Here is a 14,859-nt window from a genome sequence, read left to right on the forward strand (position 1 = left end):
GTTGCAACTGAATTCTCTAACCAGTAACGAATAATAAATAATCATTTATAGTTTACATTCCTATTCTTCCACATTATCCTTGTTTAAATACACTCCTGGAAATGGAAAAAAGAACACATTGACACCGGTGTGTCAGACCCACCATACTTGCTCCGGACACTGCGAGAGGGCTGTACAAGCAATGATCACACGCACGGCACAGCGGACACACCAGGAACAGCGGTGTTGGCCGTCGAATGGCGCTAGCTGCGCAGCATTTGTGCACCGCCGCCGTCAGTGTCAGCCAGTTTGCCGTGGCATACGGAGCTCCATCGCAGTCTTTAACACTGGTAGCATGCCGCGACAGTGTGGACGTGAACCGTATGTGCAGTTGACGGACTTTGAGCGAGGGCGTATAGTGGGCATGCGGGAGGCCGGGTGGACGTACCGCCGAATTGCTCAACACGTGGGGCGTGAGGTCTCCACAGTACATCGATGTTGTCGCCAGTGGTCGGCGGAAGGTGCACGTGCCCGTCGACCTGGGACCGGACCGCAGCGACGCACGGATGCACGCCAAGACCGTAGGATCCTACGCAGTGCCGTAGGGGACCGTACCGCCACTTCCCAGCAAATTAGGGACACTGTTGCTCCTGGGGTATCGGCGAGGACCATTCGCAACCGTCTCGATGAAGCTGGGCTACGGTCCCGCACACCGTTAGGCCGTCTTCCGCTCACGCCCCAACATCGTGCAGCCCGCCTCCAGTGGTGTCGCGACAGGCGTGAATGGAGGGACGAATGGAGACGTGTCGTCTTCAGCGATGAGAGTCGCTTCTGCCTTGGTGCCAATGATGGTCGTATGCGTGTTTGGCGCCGTGCAGGTGAGCGCCACAATCAGGACTGCATACGACCGAGGCACACAGGGCCAACACCCGGCATCATGGTGTGGGGAGCGATCTCCTACACTGGCCGTACACCACTGGTGATCGTCGAGGGGACACTGAATAGTGCACGGTACATCCAAACCGTCATCGAACCCATCGTTCTACCATTCCTAGACCGGCAAGGGAACTTGCTGTTCCAACAGGACAATGCACGTCCGCATGTATCCCGTGCCACCCAACGTGCTCTAGAAGGTGTAAGTCAACTACCCTGGCCAGCAAGATCTCCGGATCTGTCCCCGATTGAGCATGTTTGGGACTGGATGAAGCGTCGTCTCACGTGGTCTGCACGTCCAGCACGAACGCTGGTCCAACTGAGGCGCCAGGTGGAAATGGCATGGCAAGCCGTTCCACAGGACTACATCCAGCATCTCTACGATCGTCTCCATGGGAGAATTGCAGCCTGCATTACTGCGAAAGGTGGATATACACTGTACTAGTGCCGACATTGTGCATGCTCTGTTGCCTGTGTCTATGTGCCTGTGGTTCTGTCAGTGTGATCATGTGATGTATCTGACCCCAGGAATGTGTCAATAAAGTTTCCCCTTCCTGGGACAATGAATTCACGGTGTTCTTATTTCAATTTCCAGGAGTGTAATAATCTTTACTTAATCATACTTTTTATAGCTTTAGAGTTAGACCCTCTCTTGTTGAACTAATTACATCCCCAGCATTCTCATTTCCTGGATCCTTTCCCTCTCCCAATCACCCTAGATACACTGCTGTCTCCGCCCTCCCCCCTGCACCCCGTCAGAACACCTCTACTTCTAGGAGATACCATTTTAAAATACTGATCTGAAGGTTATCGAGACAAATAGGAAAATGTCATTTAATTAAAAATGTCAGCTGAGACCGAGGAATAAACGGTAATTGTTTTAAATATCAATACAGACCTTGATTTACTCAAGACATATATGTCAGCTACAGTGAAAACGAATAATAACTCTGTGCTTGCCTTAGTGGAATAAAACCGTCTTCATTCAGAAGCAGGGAGAAGTCAATGATAGGTGCCTCCTGTACCACAGCTGTGATTTGCGACATCAGTGTGTTTACTTCTACACCTCCATCTGACCCATTCCCTTTGTCTGACCTCAGATGCGTGCTGCCATCTGTACAGCTCTCATTCGCAGTTACAATTGTAGACAGCGTCTCTGTTTGTTCATCTTGGCCCTGCACACTGTAAGCATCAAGAGAGCAATTAGTGATCATAATACAAGCACTATACTCTATGAAATTTTTGTCAACAAACATTAATACGCCCGAAGATGCAAAGTTTTATCTTTGAAAGGTATAATGCAGTAAAATAAATTGTAAGTCGTCACAGTGAACTTGTGACATTATTTTGCCGTCAACATGACAACAATATTGACTAGGAAGCGCATTCCTGTTGTTTTCCGAAATATTATTTATATGGTCACAAACTGGTCATTCACTTATGACATAGATGTGTTCCACACATCATTTTTATGTGTTTCTGCATCGTTCAGTTGTCGTCTGTGTAGCTTAAGTAGACTAAATCTTGCTTGTGACCAAATAAGTAACATTTTACAGGATACCAGGATAGTAATATCCATTCAGCACTGATAATATTGTAGTTGCAATTGGAGTTTCTAATAAATAATGAATAATGCACAAATTTAATATTTCGTGGAAGTTATAGTTTACATAAATTATTCATTTTCAAATGACAATTTTTCTGCAATTCATATTTTTATAATTTTTGAGTTATACCATCTTTTGCTAAACTAATGACATCCCTACTACTCCACTTCCCCGTATCTTTTCCCCTATCTCAGTCATCCTAGCTAGTTTGCTCCCTTCGCACTCCTCCCTTTACACCACTCAGAACACCCCAACCTGCAGTGGATACCACTTTAAAACACTTATCTGAAGGTGATCCACATCTATCGAAAAAGTCATGTAATTATAAATGTCAACTGAGATTGATGACAAAATTGGAATTGTTTTAAATATCAGTACAGGTGTATATTCCCTCAGCATGGATATATCATCAATACTGGGAATTAATAATAACTTTGTACTTACCTTACTGGAATAATATCAGCTTCATCTACTAGCAGGGGTAAGTCAATGATCGATGTCTCCTCGTCCACATCTGTGCTTTGTGACAGCAGCAGTGTGCTCACATCGAAATCTTCATCTGTCCCAGACATCGGATATATGCTGCTGTCTATTGAGCTCTCATTTGCAATTGCGGTTGTAGAGAGGTTCCCTGCTTCTTCTTTATGTCCCGGCACGCTGTAAGCGTTGAGAAATTAGTTGGTGAATACAAGTATTGTACTCTATTTAATCAAACAATGGAAACTCCAGGTAGGAATATCAACAACGCTGGAAAAGATAGAGTCCTATTTACCGTAAAGATTATACGTTAAGTTGCATATATGCACAATTAAAACACACTAACACATAAAGCTTTGGCCACAGCCTTCATCAGAAAAAGAGAAACACACACCATTCATTCACACAAGCAAGCACACTCATGCACACCTAACCGCCAACTCTGGAAGGTCGGGTCAGACTACAATGCTGATTTACATTCTGTCCTGAGCTGCTGGAGTTGCTGGTCATGTGTGCGTACGAAGTCCTTGCTTGTGTGAGTGAATGGCGCGTGTTTCTCTTTTTCTGACGAAGACAGTGCTCAAATGCTTTATGCGCAAGTGTCTTTTAATTATGAGTGTTGCCGTTTTAATCTTTGCATTAAGTAGGAATCTATCTTTCTCTTGATTGTTGACAATCTAAGTCAGGGGCGGGCAAACGTTGCACGCGGCTCATGAGCACACAACGCTGCACGTGTGCTGCTCGCGTGCAATCGTGGAACGGGGCATTGGCGACAGCCGGCAGGTTGCCGCAGTGTAGTTCCAGGCTAAGCTGCGGACGTTGAAGGGAACCGACCACTACGTAGTGAGTTTCAATAACCGGAAAATGCAGAGTGAATCAAGGAAACGGAGAATTGGAGATTTGCTATCTTTTAAAAAGGAATGGGAGAATCATTTTTTCTCTGTGCAAAAACGTGAAAATTGGAAAAGTATAATATGTGACAGTATTCTCGCTGGTCAGCGGAAGTTTAATATTGAACGCCATTATAATAAATTTCAGTATGTTGCCGTTCTTAGTGCAATAAAAGATGAATTTCTCAAGCGATTTGGGGATAAATCTTACGTATCCCAAGGTTTTGAATAGTTCTAGAGACAATCTGCTGTTTCTGTAGATGATATTCATCCCAGTTTGCAAATGGAATTAATAGGTCTACAGCGTAATTCTCGTCTGAGAGACAGGTTCCTTTTGGCAAGACGTGTGATAGATTTTTATCACGACTTTCCACAGCAAGTTTCCTCGTCTTCATCGTGAAGCCGCGAAGATAATGTCAATGTTTGGCTCGACATACGTTTGTGAGAGATTTTTTTCTGTTATGAAAATTAATAAGTCTCGGTTAATAGCAAACATCAGTAATGAACATTTACGTAACTGTTTGCGTTTGTCTGTATGTAGAAATTTTGTTCCAGACATTAAACGTATTGTAAACTCCACCTGTGATAATTAAATAAAACGTATCGTAGGTAATAGGTACTCTTTCAAACGATGATTACTTTCAAGCACTCCTACTAACCTTATTCCTTCATTCAATAAAACAGGCCAGGAAACAAAACGCATTACAGAGGAAGAAGCGGAGAGACGGTATGGTGGGGAGGGGAGAGAAGCGGGTGGCCAGCTTGCCCCTGTGTGCACGCAGAACACCTGTTAACTGCACACGTGCATGTGCACCGCACACGTGCAGAATTCCTGCCCGCCCCTGATCTAAGTAATGTTTATCAACAGACATATATTCGCCCTAACATGCAGGGGTTTACCTCTGAAAGGTGTAATGCAATAACTAAATTGTAAATGGTTGCTGTAAACTTGTAGCATTATTCTTCTGTCAACAAGGCAACAGTACTTAGTACGAAATATGTTTCTGCTGTTATGCAAAATATTACTTACATTTTCACATACTGGCTATTTCCTCATTAAGCCATCATCATGTGACAACGGAATGTCACAAACAGCATGTGACGTGGATATTATGTACAGAAAGTATAAAAAATTATTAGATATAATGTGTTTACAAAGGCAAATATTGCGTTCTATTTCATGGAAGAATACTTACATTTAACTAAAACTGAAAACTAAAATTTTTATGTGCATTTCGTTACATTTAACAAAAGATGGAAAATATAGTCGAATATGCGATTTATTTAAGTTTCAAAAAAATGGTTCAAATGGCTCTGAGCACTATGGGACTTAACATCTGAGGTCATCAGTCCCCTACAACGTAGAACTACTTAAACCTAACTTACGTAAGAACATCACACACATCCGTGCCCGAGTCAGGATTCGAACCTGCGACCGTAGCGGTCACGTGGTTCCAGACTAAAGCGCCTAGAACCGCTCTGCCGGCTAAGTTTCAGTTACAAAAAAATTTGATTACAAATGTAAATTCCACTTTACCTGTCTTGTGTTATTAAATGAAACGTTATCCACATAAAGTACTAGATTTCTGTTTTGTTAGTTATTTGTAACCACTTCCATCTGAAATTAACAATTACAAGTAATATATTTCTACGTACACAATCATCTTTTTGTATCTTTTGTATATAGTATACGTGAACTTCACACAGCATTTTATGTGTTTGTTTCATTTAATTGTCACCTGTCAGTGCCTTAAAAAGACTAAAAGTGGTTCGTTTCCGAACAATTAGCGTTTCACAGAACGTCACGAGAGTAATATCCATTCTGCACTGAGACTTTTGTAGTAGGAATTGAATTCTTTAACCAGTGACGAGTAATAAATAACTTTCCTATTTTACGCCATTTATAGTTTACATACCCATTCTTCTACATTATTCAAGTTCTAATGAGAATCTTTACGTAGTTACACTTTTTATAATCTTAGAGTTAGACTCTCTTGTGTTAAACTAATGAAGTCCCCACCATTCCCACTCCCTGCATCCGTTCCCCTGTCTCAATCACTCTACGTACATTGTTATCTTCGATCTCCCCTCGGCGCCACCCCCCCCCCCCCCCCAGAACACCTCTACTTCCAGCAGATACATTTTTAAAACACTGATCCAAAGGTGATGGAGACAGATAAGAAAATCCCAATGTCAACTGATACTGAGGATTAAATGAGAATTGTTTTAAATATCAATACAGCTGCTCATTCACTAAAGACAAGTATGTCAACTACAGTGAAAATGAATAACAACTCTGTACTTGCCTTATTGGAATAATCCCATTTTCATCCAGCATTTGGATGAAGTCACTAACCGGTATCTGCTGTACGACGGCTTCCGTTTGTGTCCCTTTGTCTCTCTTCAGATGTGTGCTGTTATCTGCAGAACTCTTATTTTCAGTTGTGATTCTAGACATCTTCTGCAATTCTCCATCCATCACCTGTCTACTGTAAGTATCAACAAACTAATTAGTGATCATGATACAAGCATTATACTCTACATTATGGACCTATATTCGTCTCAACATGCAGGGTTATACCTCTTAAATGTGTATTGGAATAATCTGTATCGTATGTCGTTATACTAAAGTTGTAACATTATTTTCCTCTCAACACCGAAACAACACTGAGGAGCGAAAACATTCCTGCTGTTCTGCAAAAGGTTATTCCTTTGCTCACAAACAGGCTTTTAGCTTATTAGGCCATCATCATGTAACAACTGAATGTCACAGCCACAGTTAAAACGACATGTGATTTACACAAATATTATTTGGAGAAGATATATATATATAGTCATGAGTTATAATTGTTTACAAAGGAAAATACTGCATTTTATTTTCATGGAGAGATAGTTACACTTAACTAAAAGTAAATACTAAGTTTAAGTTATGAAAATGTTACATTTCAGTTTTAAATTCAGTTTTACCTGTCTTCTGTTATTAAGTACACTGACATCCGCATAAAGAACTGGGTTTCTTATCTTAATTAGATGTAACCGCTTCCATCCGAAATTAATAAATACAAGTAATATCTTTCTGCGTGAACGATCTATATCTCATCATTTGTTGAATCTTTTGTATACAGTATACATGAACTTCACAATCTTTTTATGTGTTTGCGTCATTTGATTGTCGCCTGCCAGTGTCTTCAAGAAGCCTAAAGGTGGTTCATTACCAAACACTTAACATTTCAAAGAAACCTACTTAAAAAAAAAAACAACCTATTCTGTGCTGAGAATTTTGTAGTTGCAATTGGATTCTCTAGTCAGTAACGAATAATAAATAATTTTGCTATTTATGCCATTTATTTTTGACATACCCAGTCTTCTCAATAATTTATGTTCTAATGACAATTTTTACGTAGTTATACTTTTTATAATCTTAGAGTTAGACCCTCTCTTCTTAAACTAATCACAGCCCTACCACTCCCACTCCCTGCATTATATCCTCTCATCCAGTCACCTTGTTTCCTTCACCCTCCACCGCCTTACCTGGTCAGAACACCTGTACCTCCAGCAAATACTTCTTTAAAACAATGAACTGAAGATGATCCAGACAGACAGAAAAATGTCAGGTTATAGAAAATGTTAACTACCACCAATAAATAAATGGGCATTTTTTAAAATATCAATACAGTGCTGATTCTCTCAGGACAAATATGTCAGCTATAGTGAGAAGGATTCATAACTAAGTACTTGCCTTAGTGGAATAAAATCATCTTCATCCAGTAACAGACCGAAGTCAATGAGTGGCGTCTCCTCATCCACAGATGCGATTTGCGACAGTTGAGTGTTCAGTGTGTTCACTTCCACGTCTTCATCTGGCCCTCTCCCTTTGTCTGACATCGGGTGTGAGCTGCCACCTGTACAGATCCCATTTGCAGTTGCGATTGTAGACGGCTTGTCAGCTTCTTCGTCGTGTCTCAGCACACTGAAAGCGTAAAGAAAGCAATTAGTGATCATAATACATACACTATACTCTATGCAAAATTTATCAGTAGACTTAAATAGGTCCCAATATGCAGGGTTTTTCCTCTGAAACGTGTAATGCAATAAGCTAAATGTAAGTGGTTGCAGTAAACTTGTAACATTATTTTTCTGTCAACATGACAACAGTACTGAGTAGGAAACACATTCGTGCTGCTCTGCAAAATATTGCTTACATGGAACAAACTGGATGTTTGCTTATTACTCCATCACCATATGACAACTAAATGTCACAAAAACAGTTAAAATAGCAAGTGACTTATTCAGATATTATGCAGAGAAGATATAAAAAAATTATGATATCTACAGTGTTTGCAAAGGAAAGCATTGCATTTTACTTCATGCAGAAATAGTTACACTTAAATATAAATGAAAACTAAACTCTGTATGTGAATTTCGTTATATTTAAAAACAAATGAAAAAAGTTGATTTTACAAGTTTCTTAGATTTCAGTCTTAAAAATATTAGAATACAATTGTAAATTCGATTTTATTTTTCATCTGTCAGTAAATGCAACGTCCACATAAGGAACTGGATTTCTCAATTTTTAGTTAAATGTAACCATTTACATCTCAAATTAACAAGTGCAAGTATATTTTCCTTCTTAATGAATCTGTGTCTAATCATCCCTTTGGAATTCTCTATGTAGTGTATATGTAATTCACACATCACTTTTATGTGTGCTTGGATCATTCAATTGTGGTCTTCAGTAGGTTATGAAGACTAAAGATTGCTTGTGACCATATAAATAACATTTTACAGAACATCGGGATAGTAATAGCCATTCAGTTCTGATAATATTTTAGTTGTAATTGAATTCCCTAAAGAGTAATTAATGAATTTATTACTTCATGGTATTTAAAATTTAAATACCCATTGGTCTACATTACTCATGTTTTAATGTTACTTTTGACTTAATTGCAATTTTCATGATTTTAGCATAAGGCACTCTTCTTGTAAGCTAATCACACGCCTACTACTTCCGTTCCCTGGATGCTTTCCCTCTCCCAATAACCCTAGCTCCATTTTTGCGTTCACCCTCCTCTCCCTAACGTCTCCTCGACACCCCTACCTCCAGAAAATGATAATGTAAACCACTGATCACTTCTGCTAAACATTGTACTCAGCATTAGGTTCTGACGCAAATATGTCAGTTTATTCACGCAACTACTCAGTCAGTTACTCATTTATGTACGAGATTTGGAACTTAAATAGTGACAACTATTTATCTACAACCGGTACAAAAGAGTTACATGTTTGCGCCTGTTACTATCCTTCAATGTAGTCACCAGCGTTGTGCAGAACCCGTTGCCAGCGATGTAGAAGGCGTGCTATACTGTTAGCAGAGCCTGTTCTACTTTTTCTACTTATTGTAAAATACAAGACAGTACAAGTTCAGTTGTGCTTTGTTTTAGACAGGAAGATGATCCAGAGAGATCGAAAAATGTGCAACTGAGGCTGAAGAATAAATGGAAATTATTGTAAATATGAATATAGTTGCTGATTCTTTCAAGGCAAATACGTGAAATCTAGTGCGAATGAGTTTAACTCTCTACTTGCCTTATTGGAAGAAAGCCGTCTTCATCCAACAGCAGCGAGAAGTCAATGATCGGTTTCTCCGGTACCACAGCTTCCGTTTGTGTCCCTTTGTCTGTCATCAAATGTGTGCTGTCGTCTGGACAACTCTTATTTTCATTTCCAATTCCAGACACCTTCTCCGCCTCTCCATCTTCCCCTTGTTCACTGTAAGTACCAACAAACTAATTAGTGACCATGATACAAGTATTATACTCTACATTATGGACATATATTTGTCTCAACATGTAGGGTTATACCTCTGAAATGTGTAGAGAAATAATCTAAATTGTAAATCATTATAGTAATCATACAATGAAGGCTTTCACGGCCGGATGGTACTGTTGTTGATAATTCTTCCGGGTTATATGGCCGTGGTCCCTGGAATTCTTCTATTCCTAACGTTTCGTCCAATACTACGTTGGATATCCTCAGAGGTATGGCTGGTCCTGGTGAGTCCTGCCGACTGACTGACCACGGCCATATAACCCTGAAGAATTATCGACAACATTATAGTAATCTTGTAACATTATTAAGGAGGAAACTAATTCCTGCTGTTCTGTAAAAGGTTATTTCTTTGGTCCCAAACAGGCTTATAGCTTCATAGGCCATCATCACGTAACAACTGAACATCACAACCACAGTTAAAACGACATGCGACCTACACAAATATTATATACAGAAAATATAAATCATTGTGAATTATGATATGTTTACAAAGGAAAATAGTACATTTTAATTTCATGCAGAAATAGTTAAATGGTTCAGATGGCTCTAAAACTATGGGACTTAACATCTAAGGTCATCAGTCCCTTAGAACTTAGAACTACTTAAACGTAACTAACCTAAGGACATCACACACAGCCATGCCCGAGGCAGGATTCGAACCTGCGACCGCAGCAGCAGCGCGGTTCCAGACTGAAGCGCCCAGAGCCGTTCGGCCTCCGTGGCCGGTCAGAAATAGTTACACTTAACTAAAAACGAATACAATACTTTTTTATCTTAGTTTTAGGCCTAAGTTTCAATTACGAAAATATTAGATTAGAATTATAAATTCAATTTTATCTGTCTTCTGTTACTAAACACATCGACATCCACATAAAGAACTGGAATTTCTTTCTTATTTATATGTAATCACTTCCATCTGAAATTAACAAGTACAGTAATATCTTTCTACGTAAACAATTTGTATCTCATCATTTTTTATCTTTTGTATGCAGTATATTGGAAGAGCAGTTGAACGGAATGGACAGTGCCTTGAAAGGAGGGTATAAGATGAACATCAACAAAAGCAAAAGGAGGATAATGGAATGTAGTCGAATTAAGTCAGGTGATGCAGAGGGAATTAGATTAGGAAATGAGGCACTTAAAGTAGTAAAGGAGTTTTGCTATTTGTGGAGCAAAATAACAGATGATGGTCGAAGTAGAGAGCATATAATATGTAGACTGGCAATGGCAAGGAAAGCGTTTCTGAAGAAGAGAAATTTGTTAACATCGAGTATAGATTTAAACGTCAGGAAGTCGTTTCTGAAAGTATTTGTATGGAGTGTAGCCATGTATGGAGGTGAAACGTGGACGATAAATAGTTTAGACAAGAAGAGAATAGAAGCTTTCGAAATGTGGTGCTACAGAAGAATGCTGAAGATTAGATGGGTGGATCACATAACCAATGAGGAGGTATTGAATAGAATTGGGGAGAAGAGGAGCTTGTGGCACTACTTGACTAGAAGAAGGGATCGGTTGGTAGGACATGTCCTGAGACATCGAGGGATCACCAATTTAGTATTGGAGGGCAGCGTGGAGGGTAAAAATCGTAGACGGAGACCAAGAGATGAATACACTAAGCAGATTCAGAAGGATGTAGGCTGCACTGGGAGATGAAGAAGCTTGTACAGGATAGAGTAGCATGGAGAGCTGCATCAAACCAGTCTCAGGACTGAAGACCACAGCAACAACAATATGCAGTATATGTGTACTTCACACGTCATTTTATGTGTTTTGCATAATTAAATTGTCACCAGTTATTTGCTTAAGTACTCTAAAGGTGGCTGATGACCAAATAAGTAAAATTCTGCAGAAACGCAGGACAGTAATTTCCATCAGCATTCATACTACTGTAGTAGGAATTGAATTCTGTAATGAATAATGAACATGTTTACCATTTCATGTCTTTTACGGTTTACGCGCCCACTGTTCTACACTACTGATATTCTAACGAGAATTTTTACATAATTATATGTTTCATACTTTTAGTCCCCCCCCCCCTCCCATGAACCAAGGACCTTGCCGTTGGTGGGGAGGCTTGCGTGCCTCAAAGATACAGGTAGCTGTACCATAGGTGCAACCACAAAGGAGGGGTATCTGGTATCTGTTGAAGGACCAGACAAACGTGTGTTTCCTGAAGAGGAGCAGCAGCCTTTTCAGTAGTTGCAGGGGCAACAGTCTGGATGATTGACTGATCTGGCCTTGTGACATTAACCAAAACGGCCTTGCTGTGCTGGTACTGCGAACAGCTGAAAGCAAGGGGAAACTACAGCCGTAATTTTCCCGAAGGAATGCAGCTTTACTGTATGGTAAAATGATGATGGCGTCCTCTTGGGTAAAATATTCCAGAGGTAAAATAGTCCCCCAATCGAATCTCCTGGCGGGGACTACTCAGGAGGACGTTGTTATCAGGAGAAAGAAAACTGGCGTTCAACCGGTCGGAGCGTGGAATGTCAGATCCCTTAATCGGGCAGGAAGGTTAGAAAATTTAAAAGGGAAATGGATAGGTTAAAGTTAGATATATTGGGAATTAGTGAAGTTCGGTGGCAGGAGGAACAAGACTTCTGGTCAGGTGAATACAAAATACAAAATCAAATAGGGGTAATGCAAGAGTAGGTTTAACAATGAATATAAACGTAGGATTACGGGTAAACTACTACAAACAGCATAGTGAACGCATTATTGTTGCCAAGATAGATACGAAGCCCACGCCTACCACAGTAGTACAAGTTTATATGCCGACTAGCTCCGCAGATGACGAAGAGATTAGTGAAATGTATGATGAGATAAAAGAAACTATTCAGATAGTGGAGGGAGACGAAAATTTAATAGTCGTGGGTGACTGGAATTCGATAGTAGGAAAAGGAAGAGAAGGAAACGTAGTAGGGGGTAAGGAATGAAAGAGGAAGCCGAATGGTAGAATTTTGCACAGAGCATAACTTAATCATAGCTAACACTTGGTAAAAATCATAAAAGAAGATTGTATACATGGAAGAAGCCTGGAGACACTGACAGGTTTCAGACAGATTATATAATGGTAAGACAGAGATTTAGGAACCAGGTTTTAAATTGTAAACCATTTCCAGGGGCAGATGTGGACTCTGACCACAATCTATTGGTTATGAACTGTAGATTAAAACTAAAGAAACCTCAAAAAGATGGCGATTTAAGGAGATGGGACCTGGATAAACTGACAGAAACAGAATTGTAGAGAGTTTCAGGGAGAGCATTAGGAAACGATTGACAAGAATGGGGGAAAGAAATACAGTAGAAGAAGAATGGGTAGCATTGAGAGATGAAATGATGAAGGCAGCAGAGGATCAAGTAGGGAAAATGACAGGGGCTAATAGAAATCCTTGGGTAACAGAAGAGATACTGAATTTAATTGATGAAAGGAGAAAATACAAAAATGCAGTAAATGAGGCAGGCAAAAAAGGAATACAAACGTCGCAAAAATGAGATCGACAGGAAGTGCAAAATGGCTAAGCAGGGATGGCTAGAGGACAAATGTAAGGATGTAGAAGTGTAGGATGTAGAAGCGTATATCACTAGGGGTAAGATAGATACTGCCTACAGGAAAAATGAAAGAGACCTTTGGAGAAAAGAGAATCACTTGCATGAATATCAAGAGCTCAGATAGAAACCCAGTTCTAAGCAAAGAAGGAAAGGCAGAAAGGTGGAAGGAGTATATAGAGGGTCTATACAAGGGCGATGTTCTTGAGGACAATATTATGGAAATGGAAGAGGATTTAGATGATAATGAAATGGGAGATATGATACTGCGTAAAGAGTTTGATAGAGCACTGAGAGATCTAAGTCGAAACAAGGCCCCGGGAGTAGACAACATTCCATTATAACTACTGACAGCCTTGGGAGAGCCAGCCCTGACAAAACTCTACCATCTGGTGAGAAAGATGTATAAGAGAGGAGAAATACCCTCAGACTTCAAGAAGAATATAATAATTCCAATCCCAAAGAAAGCAGGTGTTGACAGATGTGAAAATTACCGAACTATCAGTTTAATAAGCCATGGCTGCAAAATACTAACACGAATTCTTTACAGACGAATGGAAAAACTGGTAGAAGTCGACCTCGGGGAAGATCAGTTTGGATTCCGTAGAAATGTTGGAACACGTGAGGCAATACTGACCCTACGACTTATCTTAGAAAATAGATTAAGGAAAGGCAAACCTACGTTTCTAGCATTTGTAGACTTAGAGAAAGCTTTTGACAATGTTGACTGGAATACTCTCTTTCAAATTCTGAAGGTGCCAGGGGTAAAATAAAGAGACCGAAAGGCTATTTACAATTTGAACAGAAACCAGATGGCAGTTATAAGAGTCGAGGGACATGAAAGGGAAGCAGTGGTTGGGAAAAGGAGTGAGACAGGGTTGTAGCCTATCCCCGATGTTATTCAATCTGTATATTGAGCAAGCAGTAAAGGAAACAAAAGAAAAATTCGGAGCAGGAATTCAAATCCATGGAGAATAAATTAAAACTTTGAGGTTCGCCGAAGACATTGCAATTCTGTCAGAGACAGCACAGGACCTGGAAGAGCAGCTGAACAGAATGGACAGTGTCTTGAAAGGAGGATATAAGATGAACATCAACAAAAGCAAAACGATGATAATGGAATGTGGTCGAATTAAATCTGGTGTTGCTGAGGGTATTAGATTAGGAAATGAGACGCTTAAAAATAGTAAATGAGGTTTGCTGTTTGGGGAGGAAAATAACTGTGAATGGGCGGAGTAGAGGAGATATAAAATGTAGCTTTCGAAATGTGGTGCTACAGAAGAATGCTGAAGATTAGATGGGAAGGTCACATAACTAATGAGGAGGCATTGAATACAATTGGGGAGAAGAGAAATTTGTGGCACACTTGACTAGAAGAAGGGATCTTAGTATTCGAGGGCAGCGTGGAGGGTAAAAATCTTAGAGGGAGACCAAGAGATGAATACACGAAACAGATTCAGAAGGATGTATGTTGCAGTAGCTACTGGGAGATGAAGAACCTTGCACAGGATAGAGTAGCATGGAGAGCTGCATCAAACCAATCTCTGGATTGAAGACCACAACCACAACAATAATTTTAGTATAAGACACAACGC

Source organism: Schistocerca nitens, chromosome 3 (assembly GCF_023898315.1).
Source record: "Schistocerca nitens isolate TAMUIC-IGC-003100 chromosome 3, iqSchNite1.1, whole genome shotgun sequence".
Lineage (NCBI taxonomy): Eukaryota > Metazoa > Arthropoda > Insecta > Orthoptera > Acrididae > Schistocerca > Schistocerca nitens.